Consider the following 13658-nt stretch of genomic DNA (forward strand, 5'->3'; position numbering starts at 1 on the left):
TTTAATCAATTGTTATTGTTTTATTTGATTGTCTTTTAATCTATTGATATTCTTTTATTCATTCTTATGTAATATAATTAGGTAGATTTCTCATTGTACATTGCTAATATGAGAAGAAATGAAAGAATTATTATGTTATATAAGAAAGTAAAATCAATATATTGTTTTTACAGTTGTCAACATGTCCACCGGACGGGTATCACACTAGTTTTAGTGGTTAAGGCTCTCCCTACAAGAGTGGGAGGGCATGGGTTCGAAACCACTAGCCTCATTTCTTCTCCCCATTCTTACTTTTTTTCTTATAAATGAAGAAACACTGGCATGACAAGCCACGCCAGCTCCTAAGTTAGTGCTAAATAGGCTAAGTGTGATCTACTGTAAAAGAGAAACAGTGGCTAAAGGGAAATTAAGAAAAAACTCAAAATATTAGGCATGAATGCACCAAAAATTGCCACAAGGACAAAATTGATAAAACTTGTCAAACATAAGGATTCTATGTCAGAACCACTAAAACAGTCTATGTATTTCGATTTTATTAGGGATGATTTTGAAATATACATTTTTCCCTCCTTACATGTATCAAATTCATATTATTTGCCTCATTTTGATTATTTTCGAGATTCGACATGTGAGACGCATCTTTAGGATTTCGATGCTCTAGTTTGTTTGAATGCTTTCAATTCCTATTCTTTTGAAACACATCTTGGAAGCTTTGATTATGATTAAATTATCGATCCTTTCCATATTACACAATTTCAACTTTTATTATCATGAGACTTATTTTTTAGGATTTGACATTCGATATTTTTGGGAGATGATTTTGGAGAGGTTGATATGATCAGATTATTGCTTTGGTATTTAGGAAAAATTTAGTGGATTGTTATGAGCGTTGAGCAGATGAGCAATTTAAGGAACTACAATATTTTTATTTCCGAGCCATATGAGGAGTATGAAGTCAATTCAACATGTTGTCATTAGCTATCGATTGTTTCGTTTTTAGCTTGGTGTAATATTCTATTTTGTTAAGGGGAGTTTATTTTTTGGTATATCCAATTCGGGCACATTCTCCCAGCCCCTTGTCTATTCTATGATCATGTTTCGATCATTATTTGGGTAATAAGATGTGTATGTTCATTCGATGATAAGACTATGGTTTTCAACATCATAAATTTTAGTGAAGCTTGGGACATAAATTTTAAAGTTAGATATGTTTACTTCAAGTCTCGTTGAGAAGTTGAGTATAGGTGCTCCTTGTACCGTGGTGATTTGATTGACTCAAATTTGGTTATTATTAGGATTATTTCGAGCTCAAGGTTGGTTTTTTTGTGTGAGCATGTTCCGTGTTGTTGTATATATCCTAGGACCCGAGTTTGAACATTATTGAAAATTCGAGTTATTGGTTAACTTTTCCATTGATTTGTGTTATGATTTCATGATTGTACTTCGTATATGCTAGTTTTTGTTTTCGATTATAGAGCATCATAACAAATTCCAAGCTTTGAGGGGGGCTCTTTAGGTGCAAAGCTTTCCATGGAAGAGGACTTGGAGGCTTGGGATATTCCATTTCCTTTTAGTTATATTTCTTTAGGTCTTGGAGCCGCCTCTATTATATAGTAATGTTATATCTACTAAAGGGGTGTATACAAATATGTAATCATTGTGAGTTATGGTTAAGTCATGGTAGGAAGAGAGTATATATATATATATATATATATATATATATATATATATATATATATATATATATTTTATACTCTTCTCAATAAAGTATTACTATGTTTCACACCAAAAAAATCATTTTAATGATTGTGATTATTCTTATTCTGCATATGTCAAATGTGTACCAAAGTTTAAATTGGATTTTTGATTTGGGTAGAGATCAAACTCACAATATAACATGAGTTTTTAATTAACTCAATTATTATAAATTAGGTATTTAACAAAAAAATAAATAAATAAATAACCCAGTCTTTTTTTTTTTTTTGTAAAAATGAATACTTTGTCTTAATGGGTACTTCCAAACCCCACCCAAAAGCATATTCAAAGCGTATAATATCATTAATTGTCAATGAAATGTTTGATTTTAAGCCATTATATTGTATATACTTCCAATTTGCTATGTTTCTTTTAGTTTTGGATTTTAGTAAAAGACGAAGTCTTTTCTTAAAATATCAAAATTATTCATCGAATTTTCAGACTTTTTCTTTGAATTCCAAATTATATTGAAATCTAGAAATTCAGTTTAAAATCTAGAATTACATACCAAAATCCAGAACTAGTGGAAATATAATTTTGTGAGAAAAAGTGTTTTTTATGATATATAGAATGATCCATTCTAAATTTGTTTTTTATTAAGGGGCTTTTTTTAGGGAGCTTTGATTTTTTTTACCATCAAAATCTCATAATTATGTCGATTTATCCATTGAAAATTTGATTACATTAAATCAAATATTCAGTGCCTAAATCGAGTTAGTTTTGAGACTTTGATGGTCAAAAAAATCAAAACTCATTTTTTTATAATTTACTTGGATTGATCTACCTATTTTGGTATGTGTATTTTTAGTGTTTAAATGTGTAGATGTCAAATTCTTGATTTTTTGTATATATGTATGCAGAACTAAATAATAATACATAAAAATTCTAAAAATAAGTTTAACCAATTGAACCGAAAACTAATCATTAAATCGGTTCAACTAAAAAGCCTATTTTTTAAACATTGCTAAAAACTAAAATCCAAATAAATAAACCCATAACCAAAAAGCGCCCTAAAATTTGAAATTATGAACTTCTTATAATTTGGTTTGGATTTTAGGCTATTACGAACCTTAAACCATTTGAATAACACTCAATGAGAATGCATTAGAAAATCCACGTCGATCAAGCCGGAATTTGTGCTTATATAATTACATATATATAACTTTACTATATATGATTGATTCCTAGCCCATTTCAGCCCTAATCAGCAACCCAACAAACCTACTATATGATTCTATTCCCTTCCTAATAAATACGATTTCATTCCAACTATAAGAAAATTAAAGTGGGACAACATTGATCCTATTTTCATTTTCAGAAACAGAAAAAAATTACAATGAACCACTTTGTTCATTAAACATAAAAACATTAAGATTATTTCAGACTTATTGACAGTTTATACAACCTAAAAGACTATCATTTCTATACCTAGTTCATTAAACATAAAAACATTCTTAAATTTGTTGAATGTCACACCTCTAACCTCTCTTTTCCCTCTTTGTGTTTGATTCATTGTATGCCTACAAAAACAAGAAAACTTAGGATTCAAAATCACAAATAATTTTTAATAGGAATAATATGAAAGAAAACACAAATTATAGGACCTTCTTGCTATTAACAACTTCATAATTATAGAAAAACTCTACTTGTGTGGGACATATAATATCTAAATTTCATGAATATGAACCCAATTATAAGACAACTTAATGATATTAAATAAGCATTCATCTATAGCAACGTAAGGGTGAAATTTTCTCTAGAGCATAAAAACATATGAGCAAATACAACTAACTCAAAATAGCACAACATGAAATACAAATGGTATGTGTGTAACTTACAAAAATTTTTATGCAAAGCCTCTATAACAGAAATCTACAAACTTCCACCATAAAACACAAAATATAGCATCTTACTTATATATATATATATATATATATATATATATATATATATATATATATATATATATATATATATCTGACTTTCCATAATAAAAAAAAACTTTCATATATTTATCTTTTATTATGGCAGTTCATAAAAGTTTCTTATCCAAACATTCCACTTCCAAAAAGCTATAAAAAAATATAACCAATTATTGCATTCTACTTCCAAGGTTTTCTGATGATTTACTTTAGAAAAACCAACTATAGCATTGGACTTTGAAAAACCAACTATAGCATTCTACTTGAAAAAGGCTTCACTTTATCACCAAAAGTTCTCATCCATGTTTTAATGTGTTCGTCCAATTCCTCACTAGAAAATGGTTTTTTGTTGAATTAGTGTCTAAGTCCATAACTATATTTGGTATGCACTTGACCCGATTAGCATGGTCCATTTGGGTTGCATGGCATCATGCATTTGGATTGACTAAAATGAGAGAAATAATACTTAAGGTTTATTAATATATTATAAGTTATAATATATTAATAAGATTATTTAATTAGTATTGATCAAGAATTAATTTGGAATTAATTAAGTGATTAAAAGAAGACTAATTTAATATATGGTTTGATTGTGTACATCATTCATACTTGTATAATGGACTAATGCTCCATGAATTATCAAGGTGGGCTAAAACCCATAGGATGCTCCATGGTGTTTTTGTACCTATGGATCATGGAAATGAAAGGCCATGACAATTAGGGTTTACATGGTGTAACCCTAATTGTGACACACCAAATAAGCATCTTATTCTTCCCAAAAATCGGACACTATAAATGAATGGTGAAGGCTAACCGATTTCATGAAGTGGTTCATTTCTTTCTAAGTTATTCCAAGTGTATTTGGTGTTGTGTGAATCATTTGAGGTGTCACGCTTGGGACACTAGGCTCTTAAGCTCCATGGAATCAAGCTAAACCAAAAAGTATGTCTTCTAGCTTATATTATTCCACATGAATCAATGTTTTGTATGCTAGTAGGATAATACCTTGGAATATTCATATTTGCATGTATAATAGAGAAAACATAGATCCAAGGTATTTAGGGTTGCATATACACTTAGGAGTGTTAGAATGCTCAAAACCCAACAGTGGTATCAGAGCCTAGGCTTGTTTTCTTGTTATACTTGCAAAATTGGCTGAAAAATCGAAGTTTGTTGCTGTTTGCTCAGCACACTCGCCGAGTCCATGAAAGGACTCGACGAGTCCAACGCTAAATTCATCTAACTCGACGATTTGGACCCCTAGACATCATATCTTCGATTGTTTTGGCTAGAATTGGACTAGGAATATTACCCTAAGGTGTTTTTCAACTTATAAACCTGTTTTTGATGTGGTAATGTTCATGCTAATCCAATTTCAAAGATAATTGTCAGTATATTCATGTTTTGTATTAGTTTAATGGTTAGGCTAATTACATGAAAAGGTTTGATTGAGTTATCTTGTTCTTATGAGTTGCTTAGATTAATAGAAAAGTTATGTGAAATTGTTAATTTCAATCCAAATTAATCTAAGAGTTGGTTCTAAAATGTGTTTTTGTAACTTGTCTTCAAGTTATATAAAAATTCACATTTAAGATTCATAAAACTCATAAATATTTCCATAGGCTATGAATAAAGAAAAGTCATATTCTTTTAATAGTTTAAAGTCTTCCATAATTTGTCCTCAAGTTATGGAACTTGAAGAGTTTTTTGAATTAAAACTACTTTAAACCCATAAGTTATGGAATTGAATAGTTTCAAAACTTACCCTCAAGTTTTGGAATTTGTAAAGTTTTCCCTTATGAATACTTTAATTCCAAGTTAAGCCCTTAGCATTTTAAAAGTTAAAATTCAACCCTTATACTTTATCGTATAATAAGTTAATAATATATATATATATATATATATATATATATATATATATATATATATATATATATATATATATATATATATATAAGAGCAAGTCAGTCTTACCGTTAGTAGGCCTCATTCACGAAGGCGGTCTATAAGGGGGGTATAAGGTTACTTCCTATAAAATGACAATTTAATAGGTGTCCACTCTCACCCACCGCTTCCTTGACTGGTGGAGGGTCGTTAGTTGAACGTGTAGGATAAGGACTAGAATTCTCCTTTCATTAAAATTATTAATGGTAAATATAAAGTAACTAAATCTTTTATAACTTCCCAATCTTAGTTACTTTAGGAAAATGAGAATTTGGTGCTAACCCATGAAATTACACTTTGCACTTTGCTTAAGTTGGTTAGTGGAGCGCGTGTGGTTAACCGGAACACTAGCTAGATTTAACAAGGTAGGAAAAGGGTAACTTAATGTTTATAATAGTATCGGTGGAGCGCATGTGGTTAACCGGCACATCGATTGAGGGGTAAATTATTAAGGGTACCAAGTATATTTGCATGGTTATTCACACCTTGTTTTGCGATCCTCGGCATCCCAGTCACAAAATTTTAGAGGGCACAATCGAGATTGAAACATGTCATTGAACAGTTCACTGAATCTCAAAAGATCAGGAGTTTCAAATCCAAGTAAAACCTAATTAAATTATTTCGTTTTCATGGTGAAAATTGGTGAATCTTCATTCGCCTACCTTCAAATAATTTATATCTTGGATTACGACATCCCTCTTCGAAGTTATAAAAGTATTGTGTTGGGTCCTAGCTTTAATATTTCATATTGGGTGTTATATTAAGGACTTTAGATCAACTATCTTGAATATATCCCAAAACATGTCTAGTTCAGACATCAATGATCTTCCCAAATCTCTTGGAACTTCACTTCCTCCACCTCCTCCACTTATTCTCCCTAACTCACAAGTTCAAGTTCACTCAAGCCCTATTGGCAAAGTCTTAAGAAAGTTGGATGTTTAATCACTTTCTAAGTCACATAGTGAGTTCCTTGGGACTACTATGTAAAAGACTATGACATGACCCTTAATGATCTTATCTATTTGCTTTGAGCTGCTGAATCAACAATGATTTGGAGCACTGGTAGAGCAAATTTGATTAAGAAGATTAACTTCCCAGACTTCCATGGACATTGACAATGGTAACATTAGATATCTAGAAAAGCCTTCTCTTCCCAAGGAGAGGGATTAACCATAGTCAACTCGGTTGACCAAATGGTAAAGAGAAAGGAAAGTCTGAGATAGTCCAGTGTACCATTCCCAAAGAGTCCATATGTTTCTATTGCCAAAAGGAAGGGGCATTGGTTGCAAAGATGCTTTAACTACCTGAAAGATCTGAGAGAATGTCTAGTCAAAAGTTTGACTCTGCTTCAGGTAAGGCCTCTATCTAACTCTCTTAAGTTCCTGTTTGAAGATTCTTAATTCATTTTAATGTATGGCAGGATCAAGCAAAGGGAATGGAACTTACAGAAAGAGTATGTTGAATCTGATCGCGAAGATGGATTTCAATCGCATGGTTCGAAGATCGGATTCTTGAGCTACTAATTAGAGAGTTATGACAGATTGCTAGGAAATATGTAATAGCATAGTTTCCATTATAGTTGCATTGTAAGGAAAGTTTTTTCTGCATTCAATAAATAAATAATTTTTTTTTTTTATTTTATATGTCCTTGCAATGGTACTTATAGAAAATTGATGTTTGTATATTTCTAGCAATAATGGAAATATGAATTTGATTCTTTCATTTGTGGTGGTGTCTAAATTTACCAAATAAGGAAAGATTCTCATCACCCAAGTTTTAATTGGACCGAAACTTGGAATTATGTAAGTTGTATAGTATGATGAATGAGAATTTTTATCTTTGGAAAATTAAGACTAATTCCTTGCTCACGTGTATATGTAAGTCAAGTGAAGGCCTAAGGGATCGAGTACACATTCTTGTGCAATGAGCAAGTCCACCGCAAAGATCGTTAAGACTATTTGTCATGATTTACTAAAGTTTAGTAAATATGGTTTTACTTACCAGATTAAGTATAATACCGAAACATTGGAAAAGTTTCGATGTATGGCAGAACGAATAAGAAGAATCAAATTAGGTAAAAAGATAAAAGTTTCTCAAATCTGAAAAAAATAGAAGAATACTTTAGTATCATGTTTTGTGATCATCTTAATGATTAAAGAACCATATCACAATTGGTCTTCTAAGGACATCTTAGTGCATTCCTATGGCTAAGAAGAGGAATAAAAAATTGCTGAAATGGTTAAATTAAGAAGGTGAGTCATACTTTGTCACACCCCAAAACCAAGAACGGCGGAAATGTTCTGGGGCGGAGGACGTCATATACAGTATCACAACAATGAAAAGTAGTAAACAAGCAACAACATCATCCATTGCATTAATAATATAATTATTATACAAGTGTGTTCTGTCAAATTATAAAAGACACTAAAGCATAAATCTAAATGAAAGATGAGTCTTGAATGAGCTCCATCTTCTCTAAACCTTGCATCTGTACCTGCCTATGATGACCTGAGGATACAAGTAATTTTGAAAGCGAGTATCAACTTTGAAGCTGGTGAGATCATAAGTATTTTAGTGTCTTAATTTGTATGTAAGAAAATGTTTGTATATGAACTGTAAGTATTGAAAATGTATGTGAACTGTAAGTATGAAAATGTTTGTAAAACAACTGTAAATGTTTGAAAAACCCTAGGAATCCCTATGATTCCTACTATTATATAAGGGTGTCTTCTACCAAGACCTAACTGTTCTGAATGTAGTCTTCTACCAAGACCTAACTGCTCTGAATGTTCGTTTCTTGTAAAAGTGTGTAATTTTCCCAAGTGTAACTATCATTAACAAAATATAGTTTTTACATTTAATGTTTAAGTGAAATGATCACTAAATATATGAAAAGGGGAAATTAATGTAGTACTGTAGTGTTGCATTATAGGAACTACTGTTGTACTAACTACCTTAAACCGGATTTATATTAAGGTATCATGTGATTAATTGCACTATACTATTGACTGGTAACAATGACATATGTATGGTCGTAAAAAGAAATGACGTTTGGCACCCGCAGACCTGCATGTCCGGTTTATAGCTAGCAGCAAGGTGTAGGATAGTCAATCCAGTATAGATCTATACGCAAACTCACACTCTCCCTCCAAGAGAATTCTGGCTACAACTCAGGCCATGACATTTAAGGCATGCTCCGATATAGTGGATCACAATTTTTGTTTACGTATTAATGTATATGTGCTAATGTAAGCGTAATCATGTAAAAGTATATAAACGTATGCCTTTGCTACCCAAAGGTACTGAACTGACTGAAAGGAACTATTATGTCCATATATGTATACATGATATATAACTAATGTTTAAACGACCTACGTACGGTACCCGATATCCCACTAGACCACATCTCAAGCGCGAAAAGGAAATAGGGTGGATAGCCTTCCTAAGTCCTTTAAACATTTCTTATATAACAATACATATATAGGCATGCTTATAACAGGATCTCTATGTAAACGTATCTAAGTAAATGTACTCATGAATTTGTATAGTAATGTACTGTAATGTTCTAGCTGTAACGTATGTTCTCTCTATCTAGCAAGTATTGACTCATGAATGAACTGACTCATTGTATGATATCGCATTCTAGTAATAGTTCTAGTATCTCCCTAAACTACCCATATGGTAGTTTACTAGTAATCTAACTGGTACGTATGGACATGGATGTATACCTTTGCTACCCAAGGGCATTGGATGAACTGGAAGGACCTTTATGACTATATATGTACACATGATATATAACTAATATTTAAACGACCTTCGGACGGGTACCCGCTATCCCACCAGACCACATCTCAAGCACGAAAAGGAAATAGGGTGGATAGCCTTTCTAAGTCTTTTAAACATTTCTTATATAACCATACATATAGAGGCATGCAATTTATAATATAAAAACATAAAATAAGTTTTGTAAAACCTTTGAACATAATTATCATCTAAGAAAAGATCGACTTGATGTCAATCTATAAAATGGTTTGAAGGCATGGGTTTGATAAAACAGTTTAGTATAAAGAAACATTTGTTTGATACACAATTGTAAATAAGTTTGAAATAAAACATACAGAGTAAAATGTACAGTGTAATAAGGAGTTTTAAACATATAAGGTGTTTATGAAAATCATTTGAAGGAAAACTGTTTGGTAAAACGGCTAATGAGTAGTAAATCATTTGAATGCTGCTTATTAATCACATGTGTTTGATATAATAAGTAGCATGATTCTACTTGTATCCCTTAGAAATAGTTAAAACATTGATTAAGGGGTATGAACTCACCTGTTGTGGGTGATACGGATGAACTGAAGAGGTAGGATGGCTAGGTGTGGTGAAGTCTTGAACACACTCTATGATCCTAGTTAACATATAATATCACATATATGTAACAAATTAGTCTATAAACAACTAATAAACAAGTCAAGACACCCTAGGACATGCTAAACACCTTTATCAAGTGTTATTAGCCTCTAGGACTGTATCTAAGTTGTTGTGGGACAAGGCTAAAGGGGTTTATGGTTCCAAAAGACCTTATGTATGTGTTTACTGTTCATTAAACTCCACACAAAGAGTTTACGGTTGTAAACCCTTGTGTTTTAAAGTCCTAAATGATTTCTAGAAGCAATTTGACTTGGTGGTTTAATCCTTGGAAGGGTTTAGGGCATAATATAACTCCTTTTAGGAGTTTACGGCCCTGGGACCATATTCCCTTGGAGATTACGGCCGTCATCTCCCTTGGGAGGATGTTTATGGTGTTTTCAAGTCCTTAATTTCACTAGGAATAAAACTAGGCTTTTGTACTAGGCTTTAGAAGAGTTTATGGCACCATTTGGCACCATTTTATGGAGTTCACGGCCCTAGAACCTCTTGGGCCGTGAACACTTTACTCTTGGTGTTCTAAGTGTGTTAGCTAGTCCTAAACTCATTTAGGTACATGCCCAAATTAGTCTTTTGGCTTAAGGAGGATTTTTAGGGCATTTTGGCACTTAAACATGGAGTTCACGACCTAAGAACCTCCTTGGCTGTGAACTCACTTTCACCCTTTGATTCTAATTGATTTTGTGTCATTTTGACCAAAACCCTAAAGGTCAGCAAAAATCAACATCTTCAGTACGCGGGGCGTACAGACTGATGTACGCAGGGCGTACATCGCCAACTCAATAATCGGGGTCTCCACCCAGTACGCTGCACGTTCTGGGAGTTACGCCCAACGTAATAGTCAGATCTATACACACTTCATTTCTCGTCTTAATCGGTTAAGCCACTACTTCAACTTCTAGATCCGGCCTTATTTAAGCATCCTTACTCATAAAGTCGGAACCTTTAAGCCTTTGCATTGCTGTAAAGGCTCTTACACTCCTTAACACCTTTCCATTTCAACTCACGGATCTAGATCTCATGCATGGCTAATCATTCACGTCCAAGATTACATTTTTATGGATCTACAACTCAAATGGACCAGAAATATGATGATCTAAGCTAATGGAGACCACTTGCTCATAAAGTCTCCACCTTTGGGACCAAAACCCTAGAAAATGGTCCATAAAGCATACCACAAGATCTACTAGTCAAGATCCGAACTTTTTACCTTAGAAGGAAGCTCCAACCTTTGCTAAGCCCGGATCTACACTTGAACACCAGCTCCTAGCCTTCACAATGGACTCTTCTTCTCCTTTGCTACCTTGAAATGACACCACCATGCTTAGAACACTCACAAAAGGGCTACGAACGAAGGAGCACTCTCTTAGGGTTTCTTTCTGAGGGATGGTGGATGAGGAGCCAAGCCATCTCATTCCTTTTATAGCCAACAACTCAAATTAGGGTTTTGGGTCTGGAGCGATTACGCCCGGCATAACCTTGGGTACGCCCAGCGTACCCGACGATGACGTGTTTAAATGAGGCGCGCGAGTACGCGCAGCGTACTCGCCCAACACAAAGGCCCAAAATGACAAATAAATAAAGATGAAGGGCTAATCGGTTGTACCTGAATTTCGGCTGTTACAATTCTCCCCGACTAGAACCAGATTTCGTCCCCAAAGTCTTATACCGAAAACAATTATGGATGCTGCTCCCGCATCTCCGACTCGGACTCCCACGTCAGCTCGAACCCCTTCCGATGCTGCCACTGCACTTGCACCAATGGCATTTCCTTGTTCCTCAGAACCTTAACCTTTTGATCCCTAATTGCCACTAGTCTCTCAACATAGTTCAGACCCGCATCTACCTGAATATCCTCTAATGGAACCACATCCGACTCGTCAGCAATACACTTCCTCAAATGCGACACATGAAAGGTGTCGTGAATCTCACCCAGCTCCGCAGGTAGATCCAAATGGTAGGCTACCCTGCCTACTCTTGCAATTACCCTAAAAGGTCCAATGTATCGAGGTCCCAATTTGCCCCTCTTCCTGAATTGAATCACTCCTTTCCAAGGAGAGACCTTTAAGAGTACAAGGTCACCAACCTGAAACTCGAGCTCAGACCGACACCTGTCCGCATAACTCTTCTTGCGACTCTGAGCGGTCAACAATCTCTTCCTGACCTGCTGTGTCTGCTCTGTCGTCTGAAGCAGAATCTCCATACTACCCATTACCCGATGCCCCACCTCTCCCTAGCAGATGGGGGTCCGACACCTCTTACCATACAACAGCTCAAAGGGTGGCATACCAATGCTCGAATGATGGCTGTTGTTGTACGAAAACTCTGCCAAGGGTAAATAGGTGTCCCAACTCCCTCCGAAATCCAAAACACACACTCGGAGCATATCCTCAAGCATTTGAATCGTCCGCTCACTCTGCCCGTCCGTCTGTGGGTGGTATGCGGTACTGAAATGCAGTCTTGTACCCAACTCCTCGTGGAACTTCTTCAAAAATCTGGAAGTAAATCGCACGTCTCGATCTGAAACAATAGACATCGGAACCCCATGCCGCGATACCACCTCCCTCACATACAACTCTTCCAACCTCTCAGCAGAAGAGCTCTCACTGATAGCAAGAAAATGAGCGCTCTTCGTTAACCTGTCCACAATCACCCAAATTGCATCGACTCCTCTCGCAGTCCTTGGCAATTTGGTGATAAAATCCATGGTAATCTGTTCCCACTTCCACTCGGGAATCTCCAGCGGTTGCAGCTTACCATGCGGATGCTGGTGCTCAGCCTTAACTTGGCGACAAGTTAGGCACCTCTCGACGAACCATGCAACATCCCTCTTCCTACAGGGCCACCAATACTCCTTCTTTAGGTCCAAATACATCTTAGTAGCCCTGGGGTGGATCGAGAACTTCGATCGATGTGCCTCCTCCATCAAAATGGTACGCGTCCCGCCCACAAATGATACCCAAATCCGACCCTGAAATGTCATATGTCCCCGACTATCGGTAACGAACTCCGACACCTGCCCAACAACCCGCTCCCGCTTTCGGTTCTCTGGTCTCGCAACCTCAACCTGGGCCCCTCGGATGGTGTCCAATACCGGAGTCATCACCGTCAACCTCATACAAATGTCTCGGATCGAGGCGCTCTCCGACCTACGACTCAAAGCATCGGCTACGACATTAGCCTTGCTCGGCTGGTACAGGATCTCGCAATCATAATCCTTCACCACATCTAACCATCTCCTCTGGCGCATATTCAGGTTTGGCTGATCCATCAAGTACTTTAGACTCTTGTGGTCCGTGTATATGGTACACCGAACCCCATATAGATAGTGCCGCCAGATCTTGAGGGCAAACACCACAACCCCCAACTCCAGATCGTGGGTGGGATATCTCGAATCATGAGGCTTCAGCTACCTCGATGCATACGCTATAACGTGCCCCCTCTGCATAAGCACTGCCCCTAACCCAGATATAGATGCATCACAATATACCACAAAATCCTCCATCCCTTCTGGGAGTGCGAGCACCGGGGCCTAGCACAACTTCTGACGAAGGGTCTCAAATGAGGACTGCTGCTCCGGACCCCAAGAAAATGCAACACCCTTCCGGTTCA

The sequence above is a fragment of the Lactuca sativa genome, chromosome 4, assembly GCF_002870075.4.
Source record: "Lactuca sativa cultivar Salinas chromosome 4, Lsat_Salinas_v11, whole genome shotgun sequence".
NCBI classification, from domain to species: domain Eukaryota; kingdom Viridiplantae; phylum Streptophyta; class Magnoliopsida; order Asterales; family Asteraceae; genus Lactuca; species Lactuca sativa.